Here is a 22,915-nt window from a genome sequence, read left to right as displayed (position 1 = left end):
CAGGTGGGTTCCAGCCCGCCCGCTGCACCCGCTGCACTCGCGAAGCCTATACCGCGGGTCTTGGGAAATACTGCTGGCAAGGGGGAAAAAAGTGTTTTCCGTTGGGGCGGCCTTCTGGTTGGCTTGGCCGCGGGGACTCCTGTGGGCTGCGGCCCCCTGGCTGTGCTGCGCGCGGGGCGGAGCGGGAGAAAACAGGAAAGCCGACTGGAGAGGCCTGGGGGAGCCTGCCTGCCTGCGGGGAAGGCCGGTAATTCGTGCCCAGGACGTGCCCTAAGCACCGCGGGAAGGGAGATGCTCCGATTTTCCGAAAAACAGAACGCAGATCTCCGAAGGCCGTCGGGAGACCGGAGACACTGGCCACAGGCTGGAAGGAGATACTCTGCAGGAGTGCTGGGAAAGGGCTTCGATCCCGACGCCATAAAGAACCCTTAGAGCACCGCAGCGTAGAAGAAAGGGTCTACTTTAGTGTTAGCCGGGTGGATTTCGAGGAAGGTCCAATTCTCTGAGGGCCTCGGTCGGAGGCAAGGGTCCAAGTGCCCAGGCGGGCGGGCCAGGTGAGGGCAACCTGGAAAAATCCGTATTTTCTCAGGTGGGCTCCCCTGGGGTAGGGCGCGTGGACAAAGACAGGCATTTAGGATATTATAAGAAGGCATTCCCTCCGCAAAGTGACAAAACTTCACGTGGATAGCTGTTTCCGCCCGGTTTTGAACCGGGGACCTTTCGCGTGTTAGGCGAACGTGATAACCACTACACTACGGAAACCCCTCCGCGGGCCGCTTCTCTCCTAATACAGGATAGACTCTTCCTGGCTGTCCCAGGACCGCCGGAAACTTTTTTTTTTTTTTTTTTTTTTTTTTAAGTTACGTGAAATCTAGTTTCTCTCTCGTGTGAAAGCAAGCTCTCTGGCCAAGGTGATGGGGCTGGAACTCAGGAAGCCCGTGAGCAGAGTCGCCTGCGCTACCCACTGAGCCAGTAAGGTACCCTGATAACATCAATGGTTTAGAAGGAACCTCAGGTGCTCGCCTTCCGTAGGAAAGTATAAGTAAATCCGTGTAGGTAGCACTGGAAAGTGCCCATTCTGGGCGGGGCAGTGCGGGGCGGGACCCATAGAAGTTGAGGACTAAGTGGGGGATGTGCCCACCTGTGTGCCAGGCAGAGTGAGGACTGAAATGGGGAGGAGACTGTCGGACTGTCCCGGGCTGGACTCGGTGCCCATGAGTGAGCCTAGTGTGTCTACGGATGTCACATGGCCTACGTGAGAGGCAGGCAGGAGGCTGTTTCCCCTCTGCAATATTCCATGATGTTGTTACAACACCAGGAGGGCCCATGTCCTAAACCGAAAGGCCCACCACAGCTCGCTAGTGACCTTTCTAATGGGGCCTGGAGCCACATTTCCAAACTTCCGCAGGGCCCAGAGCTCCAAGGAGAACCCCTCCCATACCTGTGAGCACAGAATGCTACCTTCCTGGGATTTTCATTTGCATTTTCCTAATGACCAGGAAGGCTTCGTCACGTGACTGGCCATTGTCCCCCGCACTCCTTGCTGAAGAGACTATCCTTGGCCATATGTGGGTGGCGTGACTTCTCCACCCTGCTCTGTTCCGTGGATTTGTACGGCTGCCCTGTTGGCCACTCTTCCACTCTGGGTTACTGCCTCATAGCATAGGGTGTTCAAATCAAGAACAATATATCCGCCAGCTTGGGTCCTTTTCTTTCTCTCTCTCTCTTTCTTTCCTTTCTTTTTTTCAAATTATATTTCCTTCCTCGGTCTTTCGCATTTCCATGTGGATTTTAAGATTAGCTTTTCGGTGGTTGGTGGGGAGTGGGGAAAGATTTGCTGAGATTTTGATCAAACGGCAGGATTTGAGAAAGAGGAAATTTCCTCGTGAGGTTTATTTGTGCTTGCAGATGGACTTTTTTCTTTCAGTGTTTGTGTTGATTTGAGCTTGGGTGGAATGAGGAAAGGAAGAAAACGTCTAGTTTCCATGAAGAGCTGCTGCAGGACATAGATAGGGCTTTAAAATTTGGAGCGGGAAGCGCTCACAGCGGGTTGGCCGGTTAGCTCAGCTGGTTAGAGCGTGGTGCTAATAACGCCAAGGTCGCGGGTTCGAGCCCCGTACTGGCCATCTTGCCTTTGTTTTCGGGTCCTTTTGACTTCAGGGCTGCCTACCGGATTTTCTTATGCTTCCTAAGGCTAACACTTGAGGTTCCTTCTAAAGCATTGCTGCTATCAGGATGCCCTACTGGCTCAGTGGGTAATACAAGCGACTCTGATTACGGACTTCCTGAGTCTTGGCCAGAGGGTTTGCTTTCACACAAGAAATCAATCAGATTTCACGTAACTTAAAAAAACAAACAAACTTAAAAAACAAACAAACAAAAACCTCAGGAGTTCCTTCATTATTTGATTGGGGAACCTATCTTGTCCAGGATGTTAGTCGTTCTATCATTTTACAATCAACTGTTTGACCAAAAATCTTTCCCTTCAACTTAACCATTCTCAGTCTTTACAAACACTTTCTGCCTGGGGGTATGTGGGTGGCTCAGTGGGTTAAGCCTCTGCCTTTGGCTCAGGTCATGATCTCAGGGTCCAGGAATCGAGCCCCATCTGGGGCTTGCTATTCAGCAGGGAGCCTGATTCCCCCTCTGTCTCTGTCTACTTATCATCTTGTCTGTGAAATAAATAAATAAATAAATAATTTTTAAAAAAATATTATCTGCCTGGAAGTAGCCTTTCCAACTTCTGAAATTTCCAAGATACTCATTTTATTCATACTTACTTGCTAGAAAGCATTTAATTGCCCCCATTTTCATGGTAAGTTACACCTAGAATTGGTAAACGAGCATGAAGGAGTATTGTGGAAATTTTTTGTGCACACATTTCTGGTTGTCGTCACAATGCGGCCAGTTCTTCTGGCATTTAGTAAGTGAGGTCAGGCGTCCTTCTCATCTGAAAATATGCTGGCTAGTCCACAGATTATCTTCAGCTCTACTGGACTCACAAACGTCCTTCTGGACCTTCTTGGAAGTAAAAGTGCTTTAATGACCTGAGCCTAAACCTGACCTCTCTTTGTGTATAAATGCAAACATTTTACATGGCTTCAGTGTCTCCCCAGTTCATATGCTGAGGGTCGGTTGACTTGTGTTTGACTGCTGAGCGGAGCTTATTTTAGAATGGGGCGTCCTTGAGAGCAGGAGCATTTGGGTTGGAGCCATCAGTGAAACATGAGTCTCTCATGACTCTGAGCCTGGATCCAGGTGTGCGGCGGGTCGTGTCAGGGCCAGTGACAAAGCAGGTGATCCGCAGACATTTACTGAATGAGTGAATCCTCCCTAACAGACAATGCTGCCAAAGCTTTCCTTCTGCCAGTCTGGTAGTGAAAAGAGATCCTCCATAGTTTAATTATTTGCATTTCTCTGATAATGAGTAAGTCAAGTATCTGGTCAAATCTAGAAGACATTTTATTTCTTTTTCTGTGAACTGTGTGTTGATGTTCATTTTATAAGGTTATTAGATTGGAAACACCTGAGCCGAGGTAGACACATATTTCATGAGAAGACTGATTTAAGAGAGGAGACACTAGCCACAGCCTGGAAGAAAATATTCTAACAGATATGCTGGAAAGTTCTTGATTCCAGACGACATAAAGTGCAATCCATGAGAAGAAAGCATTTTAACTGGGTGGATTTCCAGGACGGGCCTATTCTCAGAGGTGGGGCTCCAAGCTGTGCCCTGCCCCACAGGTAAGGGTGTAAGTCTCAGCGTTGCTGGAATCCAGGTAACTTGGAAACCCCGTGTTTTTTCATGTTGGGCCAGCCCAGGGGTGTGGGTGTCACAAAGAGTTAGGCACTTATAAGATGGCATTTCCTCAAAAGTGAAAGAAAATTCTCAGAAATGGTTGTTCCCACCCGGTTTCAAACCAGGGACCTTTCACGTGTTAGGTAAACGTGATAACCACTACACCACAGAAACCCCCCTTGATACCTACCTCTCTGCGCGTGCAGGCATTTTTACACGCGTCTTCTGGGTGCTCCCAAACCTAGTGATTTCGAGTGATTTTTCTTTTAGTGTATCTTCACTCACGGTGTATTTATTTCCCCTTACACTTTTTGTTTGTTAATATAACAACACAGAAACGCTGTAATCACCACCAAAGGTACTGGAGACCAGAGTCCAGATTCCTTCCCAGACTCCAGGCAGGGTCACCAGAGGCTCTCAGGGCTGCGGTGTCCACCTCTCTTCTAACCTTGAGAAGCAGGAACCACCAGAGCCAGCTGAAGATGCCCCCAAACTTCCGCGAGGGCCCAGCTGGTCTGGGGATCTCTGCTGCGTTGGGGATGGGGGCTGTGCCCAGCTCACTGTGGGGAGGGGGGAGGTGACAAAGAGGTGTCATGATGATTCCATGTCCCTCCCACGGCTCTGCAAAGCCAGGGCTCAGTGATCGGTGTCAATTTGCTTAACAGGCGGTGCCCTTGCCTACTTGTTATTTTTCTCTTCATTTAAACTGTCATTCCTCCCCAGCGTTTCCAGAGGGGTTTGGAAGGTGCTCACTGCCAAATGATCTTTCCTCAAATCCTGTGTGGGTGTACCCTCGCCTCCTGCAAATGGCAATGTGGAAAACACTCTTTCTTCACCCAAAACTGGTCTGGTCGCAATGTTGCAGGAAACAGAAGAGAAGCAGTATTTCCTAGATGGCAAGATCGCCAGTCTTATTTTTTCCTTCTGGTATCAACTCAATAGCATAAATAATAGTTCATTTTGCAGTAAGTTGCTAAGCATTTACTTTAAAAGAATTAATGAGTAGCTCACAATGTGCCCAATGCTGACCTAGGCTCTGGAGGTACCAGATGTCCTGAAAAATTGGACAGGCTGGGGTAGTAAACGGCCCATGCGCTGATTATTATAATATGATTGAACAAAATAGGGTAAGGATTTTAAAATTGCCAAAAGAAACCACAGAGATAAATACTCATGCATTTTCACAGAAGCATAGGAACGGGGCAATTTTCCAACTCCTAGTGATTAGGAAAGGCTTTCGAAAGAAGTGATCACTGATCTGAGATTGGATAGATGAAGAAATACATCAGTGGAGGAGAGGTGGAGAGAAGCAGGGGATCTGGCATTAGGGGCAGCATGGTTGGTCATGGGTTGGGGAGATGTCATGGGACCTAGGAATGATGAGGATACATTCACTTTAGTCGGTGGAGAAATAGGATTTCAGTTAAAGACAAGACACTTTCATAAAGACGTATCGGTGAATTTCCAGATCCCATTTGGGATCAATTTGTAGAGAACAAACATTCTCCAGTGACTATATTTAAGCACTCACCTCTCCCAGCAGTGTTTCATATCACTGTTTATCACCCTTATTTCTTATAGTAGCCAGCATCCCATGACAAGAGAGCTATAATATTAGTCTTCTGACAGATAACATTCCTCCCAGATGGCCCACAAAAGGAGAAATCAACCTGTAACACAACTATGGGGAGAAGCAAGAAACTAACTGAAATGAAGCCCATTGTTTGAGAGATGTTGTGCACCATGAGTAGGGTGGAGAGCATTTAGGGCATATGACAAATACTTGAAAAGTATTTCTTGGAATGTCGAAAAAATAGAGCACATAAACAAGAAAGTCTCAGGTCTCAGGGTTCAAAGTATTTTTCCAGGTTTATTATTTTTTAGAGTTATCTAATAAATGCGCTAAGTGTTTTCAGGTTTATACTTTTATTTCTAATTGCCTCAAGCATTTTTTTAAAGGAATGTTGTGTGCTTTGCTGTTAGTTCTTTTTTATCCTCTCCTCTTTAAGAAACAAATCGTATGGGGCGCCTGGGTGGCTCAGTGGGTTGGTCAGGTCATGATCTCAGAGCCCTGGGATCAAGCCCCACTGCCTCTCTGCTCAGTGGGGAGCCTGCTTCCCCCTTTTTCTTTCCCTGCCTCTCTGCCTACTTGTGATCTCTGTCAAATAAATAAATAAAATCTTTAATTTTAAGAAAAGGTACAAATCATATTACCCCTCCTTCCAAAATTTCTGGTGTATCTTAGAGTCCCATATCACATGAAAAGGAGAAAACAGTTATAACACTACTTGATTTACACTAAATTATATTAGAATTTTTACGTGGTTCTTTTCTTTCATTTCTTTTGAACTGGATTTGACAAAAACCAAATGAGTAAACACAACTCCAGGCTTACTAATGGGTTTGGAAAAATGGTCACAAGCATATAAAAGAATAGAACTCAGAACCACAACTATTGAGGTGGTGGGAAAACTGGACAGCCACAAGCACAAGAATGAAACTAGACCACAATTACTCCAACCACAAAAATTAACTAAAAATGAATTAAAGACTTGAATGTAAGTCTTCAAGTCATAAAATCCCTGGGAGAAAATATAGGCGGTAAATTCCTGGACATCAGTTTTAGCAATGGGTTCCTGGATCTGACCCCAAATGCATGGGGAAACAAAAGCAAAAATAAAGGGGACTACATCAAACCATAGAGCTTTTGCACAGCAAAGGAAACTGCCCATCAAAATGAAAAGACAACTACGGAATGGAAAGGGACATTCTGGTGGTGATCACTCTGTTGGGCATACAGATGTCTAATTATAATATGCACTTAGAAGGTATATAATATTACATGCCAACTTTACCTCCCCCCCCCCAAAAAAGCACAACCACTGAAACTAGATCACTAAGTCACTAACCCTTCCACAAAGAAGAGGGTCCATATAACAGCAGCATAAATATCACTCACCAGGGAGAGTGTCTGAAGGCTGACATTCAGGCCCCATCAGAGGTGTAGGGAACTAAATTTTTCATCTTAATGGACCACCAGGTAATTCCTGTGCTCACTAAACTTTGAGAACCATGGCTCTGCTTCAATGCACTATTCAGGGGGCCAAAAAGTTATTGGTGCAAACTGGTGGTGGAGGAGGGGGAAATGGCCATTCAAGGAGCCATTCAAGAAAAACAAATGTGGACAATGTTCTAGTTGGTAAAGAGTCAGGAGGCAATATAATTAAGACAGTTGCAGATATCACATAAAACCTAAGTAGTGAGTGTCTTTACCATTTGATCTAAAATGGTAAAAGACCAAGGAAGCAAACCCTACTTATTTTAGGCCATTCCAGTACTCAAATCCTAACTAGTAGAACTAGTTCTCTGAGTTTTTCAGTTCTCAGCAGATATTTTGGGTTTTCTATCGCTGTACTATTGGGACAGATTTCTTTTTTCTTTTTGGCTGTTGTAATTTTGTTAAATAAGATTCTTCAATTGATGCTGTCTCTTCCCCTTCTGGGGCTTTAGGGATGTAAATTTCAAAGTATCTCCAATTCTCCAATGCAAAATTACAAAAGCTCACACTAGAAGGCCCTGCTGGGAGTCGAACCCAGGATCTCCTGTTTACTAGACAGGCGCTTTGACCAGCTAAGCCACAGAGCCCTTGCTATAGGGTGGTTCGCTTGCATAGAATTTGAGGGTGACTTTGCTGTTTGCTCTGCTGCTGTGGTTCCCAAGAATTTTTGACCAACAGAAGGGCATCCAGATTCATTATCAGGATTATTAGCGTTTTTTTTTTTAAGTCTCAGGATTTTGATAGAGTTTTCTTACTGTATCCTGAAAGGTGCCCAGCACTTTACACTGTGTGGGGAAGAGAGACTTCCTCAGCCCCTGGGCCCCTTCCACTAGGGCAGCTAGACTATGTCCCCTCCAGGAGCCTTTACAACTCCACACGAAGGTGGATTCAGCTTCGAATCTGCAACAGGGAGACGATGGGGCTTCTTGGCTGCACAGGCTCGAGCAATGAGGATTGCCCTGGGGCTTTCCTGGGATGACGCAGAAATCACTTGGCAAAAGGCTGGCGCTCTGACACAGGCAGTTTTCTTCTCTTTGTGGCTAAGCGGTTGCCTTTTAATCCCTTGTAAAACTGACCATTTTCTGTATTTGCTGAGACTGGTAATTTGCTGTAGCAAAGGGGAATGCATTAAAAATACATGGAGTTTCTTAAATTTGACACCGGAAACTAATATGATACTGTCTGTTAACTACCTGGAATTTAAATACAAACTTGGAAAAAAGTTGTTTAAAAGAGAAATTATATATAAATATCAAAACAGTGGAAGACTTCACTGGTATGTTCATTTCCTTACCTTTTCCCACCAAGTGATATTGGATAGACCTCTTCTTACTCTCACCTTTTTCCTGATGTTGATATTAAAACTAATAATGATTCCTTTCTTTCTGAGAAACAAATACTGAAAATGACCTGGAAAAGGCACACGTTCTCATTCCAAGAGGTTGGAACTAGACAAATCCTTTAGATCATCTGGCCTATCCTTGAGACAAACATTGGAGGAATATATTGTAACACACACCAATCAGACACATATCTATAATAAAATTGCACAAACTTCTATCAAAAATATACAGCGTTTTCGTGTGAGCAGCCTTGCTAAGACATCACTGCTTGGTGCGCCCCTCCACCAGGCTTTGCCCCTACCTCTCCACCCTCTTCATCACCCCTCCCATCCTGACCCCAAGCCAGTGTTGCTGAAGGGGGCAGGCGGTTGGAGAGAACCCAAAAGATAGATAAGTGCGACTTCCAGTACGAGTCCTGCAAAGATGAAGCTAAGCTGAAAAATTTGCAGCCCGTCCTGAGGGAGAAAATTGCTAATACAATGGAAAAGAGTGACCCGAGAGAAACAGAGCAAAGTGACTAATCAAGAAACCAAGAGTTGAGACTTAAAATCAGGAAGGTCCAGAGTCAAACGAAGCAAGAAAGGGACACGACGAATCTGCTGCTTGAAGAGTCCGCACCGCTCGCAAATGTAAGGAACAGCCTATAAATGACAATAATAACCAGGAAGTTCCACCACCTCCCTCTCTGCCTCATATGTAGATAAATGTAAATGCTTTTGACACAGGTGAAATCAAGTGCTCCTCTCTTGTGGATTTGGGGGTTAAGAGAGGCTTTGTCTTGTGTGTGAACCTGACATTCCACTGTTCTTTGGGGTCGGCATGGGGAGAGATGAGGGAATAATAGTTCAGGCAGTTCCTTTCCTATTTCCTGATCGCTCAAAATTATTTAGGAAGAAAGATATTTTTTAAAAGGACAAGAGCAAGCCAGTCAGTTGTTGAATCTGGAAAGTTTGGGTTGACCTTTTAGAAGACATGCCCACCGTGTCACTGATCCTCATGTAGGAAAAGCCTTCTAAATGCCTTTTTCATTAGAAACCATCTGTCTCATTCAGGAAGTGATTGGTTTCGAGACAGAGGCAGAAGGGGATGCTCAAATGTGTGATTCCAAGGCTCAGAGCAATTTGCTTTATGCTGTTTCCAATATCCACATTCATTTATTTCTTTCATAACAAAATCCAATCTGTGTGGGGCACCTGGGTGACTCAGTGGGTTAAAGCTTCTGCCTTTGGCTCAGGTCAGGATCCCAGTGGCCTGCTCAGCGGTGAGCCTGCTCCCCACCCCCAACTTGTGAGCTTTGTCTGTCAAATAAACAATATCTTAAAACAACAACAACTGTATTATCCTTTAGAACATTTTTACGTGCAATAGAATGGATGTGGTTCTGTGAAGGTCTTTTTGCTTGTGTATATACTTTCCTGTTTGTCTACTTCTGAGCTTGGGAAATACTATTTTGCACTTGCTTGATCTCTGTACTTCCACCTGAATTTTGTCTCTCATATTCCTGAGAATGTGGAGGAATCCTTAGTTAAGACTTACAGTTTTTAATTCCTAATGGTAACTCCTAAGTAGACTTATTTATTTTGTTGGTATTCTATTAATTTAAACAGATCAAACACTGCAAAAAGAGAGCACCTATGTTATTCCAACTATCATTCAGGAAATTAACCAAGAAATTAATCTAGCATGCAAAAAAATGTAGCAGAGGAAAGAATTAGCCTATTTTCGGTGGAGTCTGACACGTGTGGGAGAAAATGTGTTTTTCGATATGGTAAGTTAATTCAATATCATGGTGTTCTACCCTATGTGTTTATCTCTAAAATTCTACTGCAAACAGAGAAGCCATGCCAATTGCATTAGTATCCTTCCCTCATTGCATTTCTGCATATAGTAGGCACCAAAGACATTCAAATATTTACAGCTGGTGAATAACATCTAAAATTTTTAGACGCACAGAAAAGATAAATAAGAACCCTCAATAGAAACTTTCAACATGGGGTGCCTGGGTGGCTCAGTGGGTTGAAGCCTCTGCCTTCAGCTCAGGTCATGATCCCAGGGTCCTGGGATCAAGGGTCCTGGGATCAAGGGTCCTGGGATGGAGGGTCCTGGGATCGAGCCCCGCATTGGGCTCTCTGCTCAGCAGGGAGTCTGCTCCCTGCCCCCTCTCTGCCTACTTGGATCTCTGTCTGTCAAATAAATAAAATCTTTAAAAAAGAAAAGAAAAGAAACTTTCAACATTCCAACCTACCCTGAAAGTAGTTATATTTAATTTTTTTCCAGAAGTTTCTTAAACTATAGGTCTCACTTGAACAGAATTGCCTTGACTGACTGAAATTAAGTACTCACGTTATAATAATGATAATAGCAAGTAGAGAAACTGCTTCTAATAAAAATACACAAGGGAAAGAATTCCTACATAAAGGAAACACATCAAGGAAAAATGCAGCTGTTCGAGAGATCCTAATATTATTCTACACAAAAAGCAAAGAATTTGAACAAGGAGGTGAAGCCCTTGATAAATTATGTTCACTCCTGAATATTATTGCAGTGACCCAATGGAAAAAGATTGGCAGGAGGTGTAGGTATGAGTGTATTTTAACTATTTGAAATTCAGTGATGTTTTACAAACATTCCATCCTCCTTGGAGTACTGAAATAAGGCACTGTAGTTTCTTCTGTCACATATTTTTACAAATTATGCTATCTTTTTGGGAATGTGGGAACTCTATGAGATTAGGGGTGTTCTTGGTCTGGGCCTCTGTTGAGGCTCCACAGGCAACCCTGTTCTTCCAGAATTCATCTTTCTCATGATAGCATCTGAAGTTCAAGTGGCCTCCGCTTTGGAAGTTGTTATTCCAGCACATTGATGAAAGCCTCTGCAGTCTTTCCTGGATTTTCACTCTAAAAGACTAACTTTCCTCTTCCAGTGCAAAGTGCCCTGCTGACTCACCCCTCTCCACAATTTAACTTAATTTTTATAATACAGGATGTCTGAAACAAAGCACATTTTGGAACATGAGATATACCTGTAAGGACTCCGTCCTGTCTCTGGCTATTGTTATTGTACAAAAAAACATTATTTTACAAAAAAGAAAAATGCTTGCCACTATTTTTAAAAAGTGTGTCAGATGAAGGCGTGAAAGAGGAAAAAAAAAAAAAAGGTAAGAATTCAGCAAGGTCCATCTGAGTTATTTCGCTTATCGTAATACCCTCTGGGTCCATCCATGTTGCAAATGGTGGTATTTCACACATTTTCATGACAGAGTAATGCTCTAGAGTGTGTGTGTGTATGTGTGTGTGTGTGTGTGTGTGTGTGTAATATATTCATCCATCAATGGACACTTGGGTTGTTTCCATATCTTAGCTATTGTAAATGAGCCGCAATAAACATAGGGGTACATGTATCTTTTCAAATCACTGTGTTCATTCATTTGGGTAACTATGCAGCAGTGGGATTACTGGATCATAGGGTAGTTCTATTTTTCATTTGTTGAGGAACTGTCCTACTGTTTGCCACAGTGGCAGCACTGATTTAAATTCCCACCAACGGTGCACGAGGGCTCTCTTTTCTTCACATTTTCACCAACACTTGTTATTTCTTATCTTTTGGATACTAGCCATTCTGACTGGTGTGAGGTGATAATATCTCACTATGGTTTTGATTTCCATTTCCCTGATGACTACTGATGTTAGGCATCTTTTCATCTGTCTGTTGGCCATCTGTATGTCTTCTTTGGAAAAGTGTCTATTCAGGTTGTAGGGGATTTCCTACATAAAAAATCACATTATTTGTGAATAAAGATGGCTTTATTTCTTCTGTTTCAATCTGCACATTTTGTTTTAATGTAGTAGCTAAGACCTCTAAGTCTTTCCTTGATCAGGAAAAGTGAGAAAGAGGACATTTTTGCCTTGATTTAAATCTTAGAAGGAAGCATTCAGTCTTTCACCATTAAGTATGATGTTGTTTGTACTTTTTTTTTTTTTTTTTTTTTGGTAGAAAGGCTTTATTTGATTAGGTAAGCAAAGCTCCCTTCTATCCCTAGTTTGCTGTGAATTTTTATCATGAATGGATGTGGAATTTTACTAAATGCTTTGTCTGCCTCTATTGATATGATCATATTGGGGTTTTTTTGTATTTAGTTAGCCTATTAATATTGTGAATTACAAAATTGTGGTGAATTTCCCTGATTGATTTTTTGAATGTTAAAACAGGCTGGGATAAATTTCATGTAGTAATAAAGTATTATCTTTTTAAATATTTCTGAGTTTGATTTGCCAATATTTTTTAAGAATTTTTAGGCCTATGTTTAAGAGAGATGTTGTGCTAAGTTTTCTTTTATAGCTTTGTCTCATTTTGGTATGCATATTTTAATATATATCCTAGAGGTCAATAAAAGTTTCTATCTGAGACCATTGGAGAGTTAACCGAATATACTGGTTCAACACTAAGTGGAAATTTCCCACAGAGACAGAGAGTGTATCTATCACTCATTAGGTCGTGGCTGAACAGGTGTGGACATGTGATGTGTAATGGCTGTGTCTTCAGCAGAGTGGATAATCTAATTCTGTCTCTTCTGTGTCAATCCGCAATTACTGCATAAGAAATCACCTGGAGTATCACCAACATAAAACATAGTTATCTATTCCCAAGTGGCTCTGGGTCACTTGATATAGGCTGGACTCAGGTGGCTAGATCTGATCTCACCTGGGTTTGCTGAAGCTTCTGAGCATCAGTTGATGAAGACTCAGAGTGGGGGAGGGGGAGAGTGGACTCTGTACCATATGAGTCTCCTCCTCCTCCTCACGGAGTTAGCAGACTGGCTAAGGCATGTTCTTCTGCCTGTGGGATCCCAAAGAAACAAGCCCAAATGCACATTTGGCTATGCCAAGGCCGCTAACTTTCTGTTAGTTAAGGCAAGTCATATAGACAACCTCAGGACTCTTTCAAGAGGTCTGCAAGTTCTAAACTAATTTCATAGTAATACTAGATATTTATGATGGGCTTGACAGTGATTTTAATGAATGCCTTTTTCAATCTTGTGAATTGAAATGCACAGTAGTTTCAGGACAAGGGGCAAAGGAGGAGTTAATGTGGACTGTTGCTAAATTCAAGATTAGTTTCCAGAAAACAGAAATGCACTTTTTTAGTGATTAGTACCACAATGTCTTCTTAAGAAGGGACTTTTTTTTTTTTTTTTTTTTTGTAACCTTTGTATGTACTGCTGTATCCCAGAATCTTGAAAAGTATCTGGAGCATAGTAAGCTCTCAATAAATATGGGTAGAAAAACAATAAATGTCGGCCAGACTAAGTGTTCCAGGAGAGTGGAACTCTACTCATTAAGAGTGGAACAGAGAGTGGAACAGTACTCATTAAGACTTTCAAGCTTGTGGGGGCGCCTCGTGGCTCAGTGGGTTAAGCTGCTGTCTTCAGCTCAGGTCATGATCTGAGGATCCTGGGAGCTTGTTTCCCTTCTCTCTCTGCCTGCTTGTGATCTTTCTCTCTCTCTCTGTCAAATAACTGAATAAAGTCTTAAAAAAAAAAAAAAAAAAGACTTTCAAGCTTGTGTATGTGAGATGCAGATAGCACATTTGTCCTACATGTCCCCCTGGGCCATGTTGACAGGAGTTAATTCTCAGTCATAATTAGAACCTATATCTAATTTTGGTCTTCTTTTCTCACCTGATTCTAGTAAGAGCTCTTTGAGACACTTATTGTCCTTGGGTTCAATGGTGTAGTGGTTAGCACATTTGCCTTACACACAGGAGATCCTGGGTTCAATTCCCAGTGGAACCAAAAGGCTACCTTTGGCTTTCATTCAAAAGAAATTTGGGAATTCTCCTTTTCCCTCAAAAGCTGAGATAACAGATGGCCCAGTGGGTTGCATCCTCAGTTTCCCTTTCTGGACACTCACTTGATTGGGCACATAGGCTTGTACTATCAGAGGAGTTCTCTGCATTTCGTGATGGCCAGGGAGAAAACAGTTACAAGCAACGCCTGATCAATAACAAATGTGGAATACTTTAAAATAGTACACAGTCAGAGGCTGATTGAAAAGATTATTCTAATTCTGTAATAGTTACAATGTTAAAGATTTATAATTGCAGAAACAAGCATCTATTTTAGCAAGTTGAAGCAGTAAAGGTGGAGAAATGTACTTAAAGGAAACCCCAAGTCTTTGGTCCCAGAAACTGGAAGTCTCTAGTTTTCATGTAATTAGATGTGTGTGGTTTCCCCCAGAATGAGATTTTAAGGAGGGTAGATGAGACATTTTTTTGTGGTTTTGCAAGGAAACACAAACATTCACATGCTTGTGGACAGAAAAGTTGCTACACTACCAATGTGAGAAAATTTGACACTGTTAAATAAAATGGAAAGCACACTTTTTTTCCAAAGCACTATGTAATTTTTAAATGTCTCATAATTTGGGTAGTGATTTAAAACCTGAGGATAGTAATAATCACTCAGATCTTAATTTTCCAACATATTAAAACACACGCACACAGCAATAAAACCATACCTTCTCCCTGACTAGAAGAGAGAACACTACAAACTTCAAGTTACTTATAAGGAGAACTATAAACAGCCAATCCTAGCAGACCTACCTTTCAGGAGCTCCCAAAGGTAAGTCTTTGCAGGGAATGAAAGGAGGTCCAGAAATCTATCTAGAGGTAAGAAAATCAGAACAGAGAGGCTAAGGATCAGCTAAAATTCCCCTCCCCTCAAATAGAAATTCCACTCTGAGTGAGGAAACACTGAAAAGGGCTCCTGGTAGATCAAAGCACTGTCTACTGGGACGGAATGTGGAGGTCAGCTAGAAATAAAGCAGTAGCGGCACAAACGAAAAGAAAACAAGAGGGAGTAGCTCCAGCTCCCTTTGGAGACTGGATGGTAAAAGAAAAATGAAGAAGTGGATTCAAAATCCTGCGAGACCGAAGGAGACAAAAATCTGAAGACACAGAAATTTTTCCTCGTGGACCCCCACCCCCTCTCCCAAAGACATCTATTAAAGTCACTGTATTGTTATGTAGGGATAGAAGCAGTTGGTCTTGAACTAGGAGTTGTGTAAATTATCCCAAATCTCTTCACACAATATCTGAATAAACTTTATACAAAACAACTACAAGAAAACACAAAATCAAAATATTGTAGCTATTGAAAATTCTTCCAAAAATGAAAAAGCAGAAGAAAAATTTAACACAGCTCTCATCTGAAGGAGACAGTTTCCTTTTTTCTGCATTTCAAAAGGAATTTTAATGAAAACAAATTTACAAACTTACATCATGACATTATTGAGTATTAATAACTATAATTTTATACTGAAGAGAATAATCTGCTAAAATTAACACAAAGTTTATGTTCTGAAAATCTAAAACCACTTGTGCATAAATAAATAATAATATAAAAAAGTATATTCTGAAAGTGTAACCTAGTTTAAAAGTATTGTTTAAAGTATTTTAAATAAAAGTTAAAACATTAGTTTAAAAGTATTTAAAACTAGTTAATCTAGGGGCAGCTGGGTGGCTCAGTGGATTAAAGCCTCTGCCTTTGGCTCAGGTCATGATCCCAGGGTCCTGGGACCAAGCCCCGCATTGGCTCTCTGCTCAGTGGGGAGCCTGCTTCTCTCTCTCTCTCTCTCTCTCTGCCTACCTTTCTGCCTACTCATGATCTCTCTCTGTCAAATAAATAAATAAAATCTTTAAGAAAAAAAAAAGAGAGAGACAACTATTATAAAAAAAACTAGTTAATCTAGTTTCAAATTGTAGTGTTTCTCAGGGACAAATCCATTTTGATTGTACTATTTTCATATCTATATTATTTTTCAATAATGTGAAGTGGCTATTAGTCCTAATCATATTGAATAATGTGCCATTTTAACTTAAACCATTATTTTCATATAAGAAATATTCATGACATACAATAATTTCCTTTTTTAACACTTAAAGAAAATTTTACATTATCACTTTAAGACTTCATAGAATCTCATTTACTGAAGGAAAAGATAAGTGCACCAATAAACTAAAGTGAACATTAAGAACATTATGTACTTGCTAAATATCTGCTGCAATTAATAATTAAGAAAATCTCATTTTTTGATCCTTTTATTTATTTCATTTTTTCCCTCTTTCTGATTTTTTTTTGAAAGATTTTATTTATGTATTTGACAGACAGAGATCACAATTAGGTAGAGAGAGGCAGAGAGGGAGAGAGACAGAGAGGGAAGCGGGCTCCCTGTGGGGCAGGGAACCTGACTCGGGGCTCAATCCCAGGACTCTGGGATCATGACCTGAGCCAAAGGCAGAGGCTTAACCCACTGAGCCACCCAGGCGCCCCTTCTTTGTTTTTTTAAATTTAAATTCAATTAATTAACATATAGCTTATTACTTTGAGGTAGAGTTCAGCAATTCATCAGTCTTATATAACACCCAGTGCTCATTATATCATGTGCCCTCCTTAATGCCCATCACCCAGTTACCCCATCCCCTGGCCTCTTTCCCATCCAGCAACCCTCAGTTTGTTTCCTGTGATTAAGTCTCTTATGGTTTGTCTCCTCTGATTTTGTCTTGTTTTATTTTCCCCTCCCCTCCCCTATGCTCCTCTGTTTTATTTCTTAAATTCCACATATCAGTGAGATTATATGACAACTGTCTTTCTCTGACTGACTTATTTCACTTAGTATAACACCCTCCAGTTCCATCCATGTGGTTGCAAGAGACATTTTCAAACAAACATTTTTGGATTTAAAAAAATCATGTTAAGTCAGAAATTTAAAAAACTAAAACATGCACAAAAATGGGACGAAATGAAATGAAAGTTGGTTGAACATAGGAAAAAATGCAAGAAAAAAAGAAAAATTGGGGCACTGGGTGGCTCAGTGGGTTAAAGCCGCTGCCTTCGGCTCGGGTCATGATCCCAGGGTTCTGGGATCAAGCCCTGCATCGGGCTCTCTGCTCAGCAGAGAGACTGCTTCCTCCTCTCTCTCTGCCTGCCTCTATGCCTACTTGTGATCTCTGTCTGTCAAATAAATAAATAAAATCTTTAAAAAAAAAAAAAAGAAAAAGAAAAATCACAACAGAAATGAAGACTACATTACAAGGCACCCAAGGGAGAATAAATTTACAACACAAATGCTTGGTAATGGGAACTGAAGAAAGAGAACCCACCAAGAAAGTGAAAAGGAGATAAAGAAAGAAGAAAAATGGGTTAGATAAAAATGATTTAAACAAAAAGCAGGCAAAGAAATTCCAATATATGAGTAATTGGATTTCCTAAGAGAAATAAAAACAGTCAACAAAATATAAATAATAATTAAATCTATAATCCAAGAGGTTTCTATAAATAGAGGAAGCCTAACATCAGACTTCTGAAGAGCAATATAAAAAAAATAGATTAGCATGAAAAAAATAGAAATAGAAGAGTGAAGCAAGAATTCTAGCCAAGCGGAAATCTTCAAGAATCAAGAATCAAGAGTTTTAAATATGTACATACTGGACTCTTCTTGCAGAGTATATGATAACATGGATTCATTCAGTTAAGAAATAAAGAAACTTTATTGGGTGTACATTAAATATATTTAATGGTAGATGGATGACTCAAATAAATGCAAGGGCAAAGTGAGAGCATAATATTAAATGTTTCCATTCTGGTACAAAAATTATAATGTATATAAAAATAGGAACGGGGTGCCTGGGTGGCTCAGTGGGTTAAGCCTCTGCCTTCAGCTTGGGTCGTGATCTCAGGGTCCTGGGATTTAACCCCGCATTGGGGTTAAATCAATAAGTAAAATCTTTTTAAAAAATAGGAACAGAAAGGAAAGGAGAGAGGAAACAAAATAAATGTACTGACCCCATAGACAGTAAGCAAGGGCAAATGGCCAACAACAACAGCAAAACTGGGGAAAAACAAGTTAGACAGAGTAAAAAATGGGGGAAACAGGGGCATTTAGGTAACTGCTTGGACAAAAATTCAAACCATTCTAGATGTCACAAGAAATTTTTTAAATGAGAAATACAAGAAATACACATTATAATGATAAAAATATGACAGAGTTAAGAACAAATGTATCGGGGCGCCTGGGTGGCTCAGTGGGTTAAAGCCTCTGCCTTTGGCTCAGGTCATGATCTCAGGGTCCTGGAATCAAGCCCCACATCGGGGTCTCTGCTCAGCAGGGAGCCTGCTTTCTGCCTGCCTCTCTGCCTACTTGTGATCTCTGTCTGTCAAATAAATAAATGAAATCTTAAAAAAAAAATGTATCAATCATATCATATATGTTAATAGGCTTAAGTCATACATTAAAATGTTTTCAAATTGGCTCGTGGAACAAAACATAACAATATGTTAAGATACACATCCAAAGCAAAATTATTCAGAGAAAAAAAGAAACAGAATAAGGTACACCAGGAGAAAGCCATAAAAAATCAGGGTTCGTGATCTTGACATGAGATAATTTTGAATTCAAGCACCCCAAAATTAAACATGACAAAAGAGATCGGTTTTGAATGTTAAAGGCTATGAATCCAATAAAGTTAGAACACTTATACATTGTTATATACTAAAGAATGTACCAACTACATTTATAAAATAAAAATTATGGAAGACACAAAAAATAGGTTTCAGAGCAATAATAATAAAGACTTTAAAAGGACACCTTCAGCACAAGATAGGTGAAGAGAACTCAAATAAGAAAGGATATAGAGAGAGAGAGAAAAAAAAAAGAAAGGATATAAAGGGGCACCTGGGTGGTTTAGTGAGTTAAAGCCTCTGCCTTCCGCTCAGGTCATGATCTCAGGGTCCTGGGATAGAGCCCCACATCGGGCTCTCTGCTCAGCAGGGAGCCTGCTTCCTCCTCTCTCTCTGCCTGCCTCTCTGCCTACTTGTGATCTCTCAATCAAATAAATAAATAAAATATTTTTTTTTAAAAAGGATGTAGAGAAGCAGGGCAGCGTAGTCAAGAAGGTAAACCTTATGGATATATGACTAAATTATAACCATTATCGCTATTTCTGCTTCTGTACCTTCGCTTGCTAACCCATGAGGAGATGGAAAAATACCAGCAGACTTTCTATAGGCATTCTGTAACCACACAACCCCCGCCCAGAATTGAACCTGGCAGAGGGGCCGCTCCCGGACCCCCACCCGGCTCTGGGCCGAGAGATAACAGCCATCTGGTGCCAGAGAAACCCCCACCCAGAATTGGACATGACAAAGTGACTGCTCCCGGACCCCCCACCCAGCTCTGGGTGCAAGAGATAATAACCATCTGGCACCCCGCGGCTTGACAGGGAGACCCCGGCCAATCCTGAGGGGGCACATACCCTAGCGGTGCCAACCAAGCAGTCTGAAGAATGACAGCCATTTGACCTAACCAATAATCTGTTCCCAGCCTTTTCCCGCTCTGTAGCGCGCCAGTCATATTATAGAGTTGCCGTTTGATTTTCCTGCGGTATGTGGCGATTTGTTACAAGATACTATGATGTATGCTAAGTCCCTGCCTCCCCAAAAATAGTGGATAAAAAGTGCTGTGATCCTGAGCTCGGGACCTCTTAACGTCCCCCACAACGAGTGTGCGGAGGTCCGGGTTCCAACTCCTAATAAACGACCCTTGCTGTTTGGCTTTGACTCTGGACTCTGGTGGTCGTCTTTGGGGGGTCTCGGAATTTGGGCATAACAGATATTTATCCAATTTATAACCTCCTCTAGAAAATATGCATTTTTCTCCAGGGAACATTGACAAACTCAGGTGAGGTAGCATGTCACAAAGGGGGCTCCAATGCAGAGTAAGTTCCGTTAAGCAGAATCCTAAGAACCAGCACCCTGGTCCTAACAGGAGCCTGCTGTTTTATAAGACTCAGCCTTGGGGAGAGGAGTAGGAGACCTAAAGATCTCTGGGTCCCAGCAGTCCAGCTACATAGTTATCAAACCATTCTGAACATCTACAAACACAACAGAAGATCAAAGAGAAGAAAAGCAGCAGTTCTAGGAACAGAAAATCAACCACTTTCCAGAAGGTAGGACGTGCAGAAAAGTGAATCTGAAGTGATGGGGGGGGGGGTGTCCCAGCAAGCGGCGGAGCAGCGAGCACAAAATCAGAACTTTCAGAAGTCTGTTCCACTGAGGGACGTCACTCCAGAGGCTTAGTGGGGGGTGGAGCCCTCATGGGGACAGTGTGGTCTCAGGACCTGTGGGGTCACAGAAAGACCAGGGGCGTCTGAGTGCAGCAGCGCTCCCAGGTATCTGAGTGGGGAAGCCAGCTACAGAGACGGAGCTGAGGGGTGGCTCTCGGCTGGGGTTACCTTAAACCGTGATCCGGAGCACAGCTGGACTACTGCTGTTCGAGCAGGGACCCCACAAGTGACAAGTCTGGGGAGACTCACCAGGAGGAGCAGGGCAGCAGGAATCTGCTGGGTCTGGAGACTCCAAACGGGGCCATGCGCCAGAGACAGAAATGCTCGGTCACAGGCCAGGTGAGCTCGGAGTGTGGCTAAAGACCAGGGAGACTGGAAGGACTGACAGCTTTTCTCTGAGGGCGCACTGAGGAGCGGGGCCTGGACCTCTCGCTCCCACTGGGCAGGAGACTGGGCAGCCGCCCTTTTCGTTCCTGTCCTCCAAAGCCGTCCGGAAAGCGCTTAGGGAACAAAAGGTCCAAAACTGCGCAGATTTCTTAGCCTGGCCCCTGCCAAGAGCAGTACAATTCTGCCTCCAGCAAGGACATCGGAGAATCACAGCAACAGGCCTCTCCACCAGAAGATTAGCAAGACCGTCCAGCCAAGACCAAGCTCATTGATCAATAAGAACTGCAGAACTCCAGAGATACAGGAATGAAACACATAGAACTCATGGCTTTTTCCCTCATGATCCTTTAGTCTTGCAAAGTTAAATTTAAAAAAAAATTATTATTCTACATTTTAACATTTCCTCTTTCCTATTTTAACATTTTTAAACTATTTTATCTAATCAATACCTTTTTAAAAATCTTTTAAAATTTTCATTGTTATAGTTATATTCTATTCCTTCATTGTATTTAACCTTATTTTTTGTATACGTATAGGTTTTTCTTTCCTTAAAATTTTGGGATACCATTTCTTCTAATAGATCAAAATATACCCTAAATCTAGCACATGGCTTTGTTCTAATCTCCAGCATGAACACATTCTTTCCTCTTTTTTCAACCAACTTCTTATCTTATCAATTCCTTTTTTAGAATCTTTTAAAATTTTCATCTTTACAGTCATATTCTATCCCTTCATCGTGTTTACCCTTACTGTGGTGTATATATATAAGTTTTTCTTTCTTTAAAATTTTGGGAGGCAGTTTCTTCTACAGACCAAAATATACCCAAAATCAAGTGTGTGGCTCTGTTCTATTCACCAGTCTAATACACATATATATGTATGCATAATCTACCTATCTATCTACATATATATATATATGTACATGTATGTATATATGTGTATATATATATACACATATACACATATATATATCAAAATATATATTTTTTCCCCCTCCTTTCCTCTCCCCCCAGTTTCGGGTCTCTTCTGATTTGCATAGTGTAAATTTTTCCGGGGTCATTGCTACCCTTTTGGTATTTTGTTCTCACATTCATCTATTCTTATCTGGATAAAATGACAAGGCAGAAAAACTCACCTCAAAAAAAAACAAAAAACAAAAAACACAAGAGGCAGTACTGATGGCTAGGGACCTAATGAATATGGACATTAGTAATATGTCAGAACTAGAGTTCAGAATGATGGTTATCAAGGTATTAGCTGAGCTCGAAAAAAGCATGGAAGATACTAGAGAATACCTTTCCAGAGAAATGAAATCCCTTTCTGGAGAAATAAAGAACTAAAATCTAATCGAGTTGAAATAAAAAAAGCTATTAAAGAGGTGCAATAGAAAATGGAGGCTCAAGCTTGGGGTGCCTGGGTGGCTCAGATGATTAAGCATCTCCTTCAGCTCAGGTCATGATCCCAGAGTCCTGGGATTGAGCCACATCAGGCTCCCTGCTCAGTGAGGAGCCTGCTTCTCCCTGTCCTTCTGCTACTCCCCTTGCTTGTGCTCTCTCACTCTCTGTCAAGTAAATTAGTCAAATCTTTAAAAGAAAAAAAAAAAGGAGGCTCTTATTGCTAGGATAAATGAGGTAGAAGAGAGATAGTGATATAGAAGACCAACAACACCCCGTCATCTCTAACAGTAAAACTTACAAGTCTCAGCGACAAAAAGAAAATCCTGAAAGCAGCTCAAGACAAAAGATCTGTAACCTACAATGGTATAAATATTAGATTGGCAGCAGACCAATCCATAGACACCTGGCAGGCCAGGAAGGACTGGCATGATATATTCTGAGCATTAAATGAGAAAAATATGCAGCCAAGAATACTATATCCAGCTAAGCTCTCACTGAATATAGAAGAGATAAAAAGCTTTGGGGACAAACAAAAACTAAAAGAATTTGCAAACACCAAACCAACCCTACAGGAAATATTGAAAGGTGCCCTCTAAGCAAAGAGAGAGCCTAAAAGTAACAGACCAGAAAGAAACAGAGACAGTATACAGTAACAGTCACCTTACAGGCAATAAAATAGCACTAAAATCATATCTTTCTATAGTTACCCTGAATGTAAGTGAGCTAAATACCCCAATCAAAAGACATAGGATATTAGAATGGATTAAAAAAAAAAGACACATCAATATGCTATCTGCAAGAAACTCATTTT

General features: G+C 41.5%; 5 non-coding genes across 5 annotated transcripts; 2 read left to right on the top strand and 3 right to left on the bottom strand.

The window, feature by feature from the left end:
- Positions 1–689: 689 nt before the first annotated feature.
- TRNAV-AAC (transfer RNA valine (anticodon AAC)) lies at positions 690–762 on the bottom strand. Its single transcript has one exon. It is a non-coding gene; the product is annotated as a tRNA-Val (tRNA).
- Positions 763–2,052: 1,290 nt separating this feature from the next.
- Positions 2,053–2,126, top strand: TRNAI-AAU (transfer RNA isoleucine (anticodon AAU)). Its single transcript has one exon. It is a non-coding gene; the product is annotated as a tRNA-Ile (tRNA).
- Positions 2,127–3,900: 1,774 nt separating this feature from the next.
- TRNAV-AAC (transfer RNA valine (anticodon AAC)) lies at positions 3,901–3,973 on the bottom strand. Its single transcript has one exon. It is a non-coding gene; the product is annotated as a tRNA-Val (tRNA).
- A 3,397-nt stretch (positions 3,974–7,370) lies between these two features.
- Positions 7,371–7,444, bottom strand: TRNAT-AGU (transfer RNA threonine (anticodon AGU)). Its single transcript has one exon. It is a non-coding gene; the product is annotated as a tRNA-Thr (tRNA).
- A 6,474-nt stretch (positions 7,445–13,918) lies between these two features.
- On the top strand, positions 13,919–13,991 carry TRNAV-UAC (transfer RNA valine (anticodon UAC)). Its single transcript has one exon. It is a non-coding gene; the product is annotated as a tRNA-Val (tRNA).
- Positions 13,992–22,915: the final 8,924 nt, after the last annotated feature.

The sequence above is a fragment of the Mustela lutreola genome, chromosome 6 (genome assembly GCF_030435805.1).
Source record: "Mustela lutreola isolate mMusLut2 chromosome 6, mMusLut2.pri, whole genome shotgun sequence".
NCBI classification, from domain to species: Eukaryota; Metazoa; Chordata; class Mammalia; order Carnivora; family Mustelidae; genus Mustela; species Mustela lutreola.
Note: the sequence above shows the minus strand (reverse complement) of the source record. Positions and strands in the feature narration are given on the sequence as shown.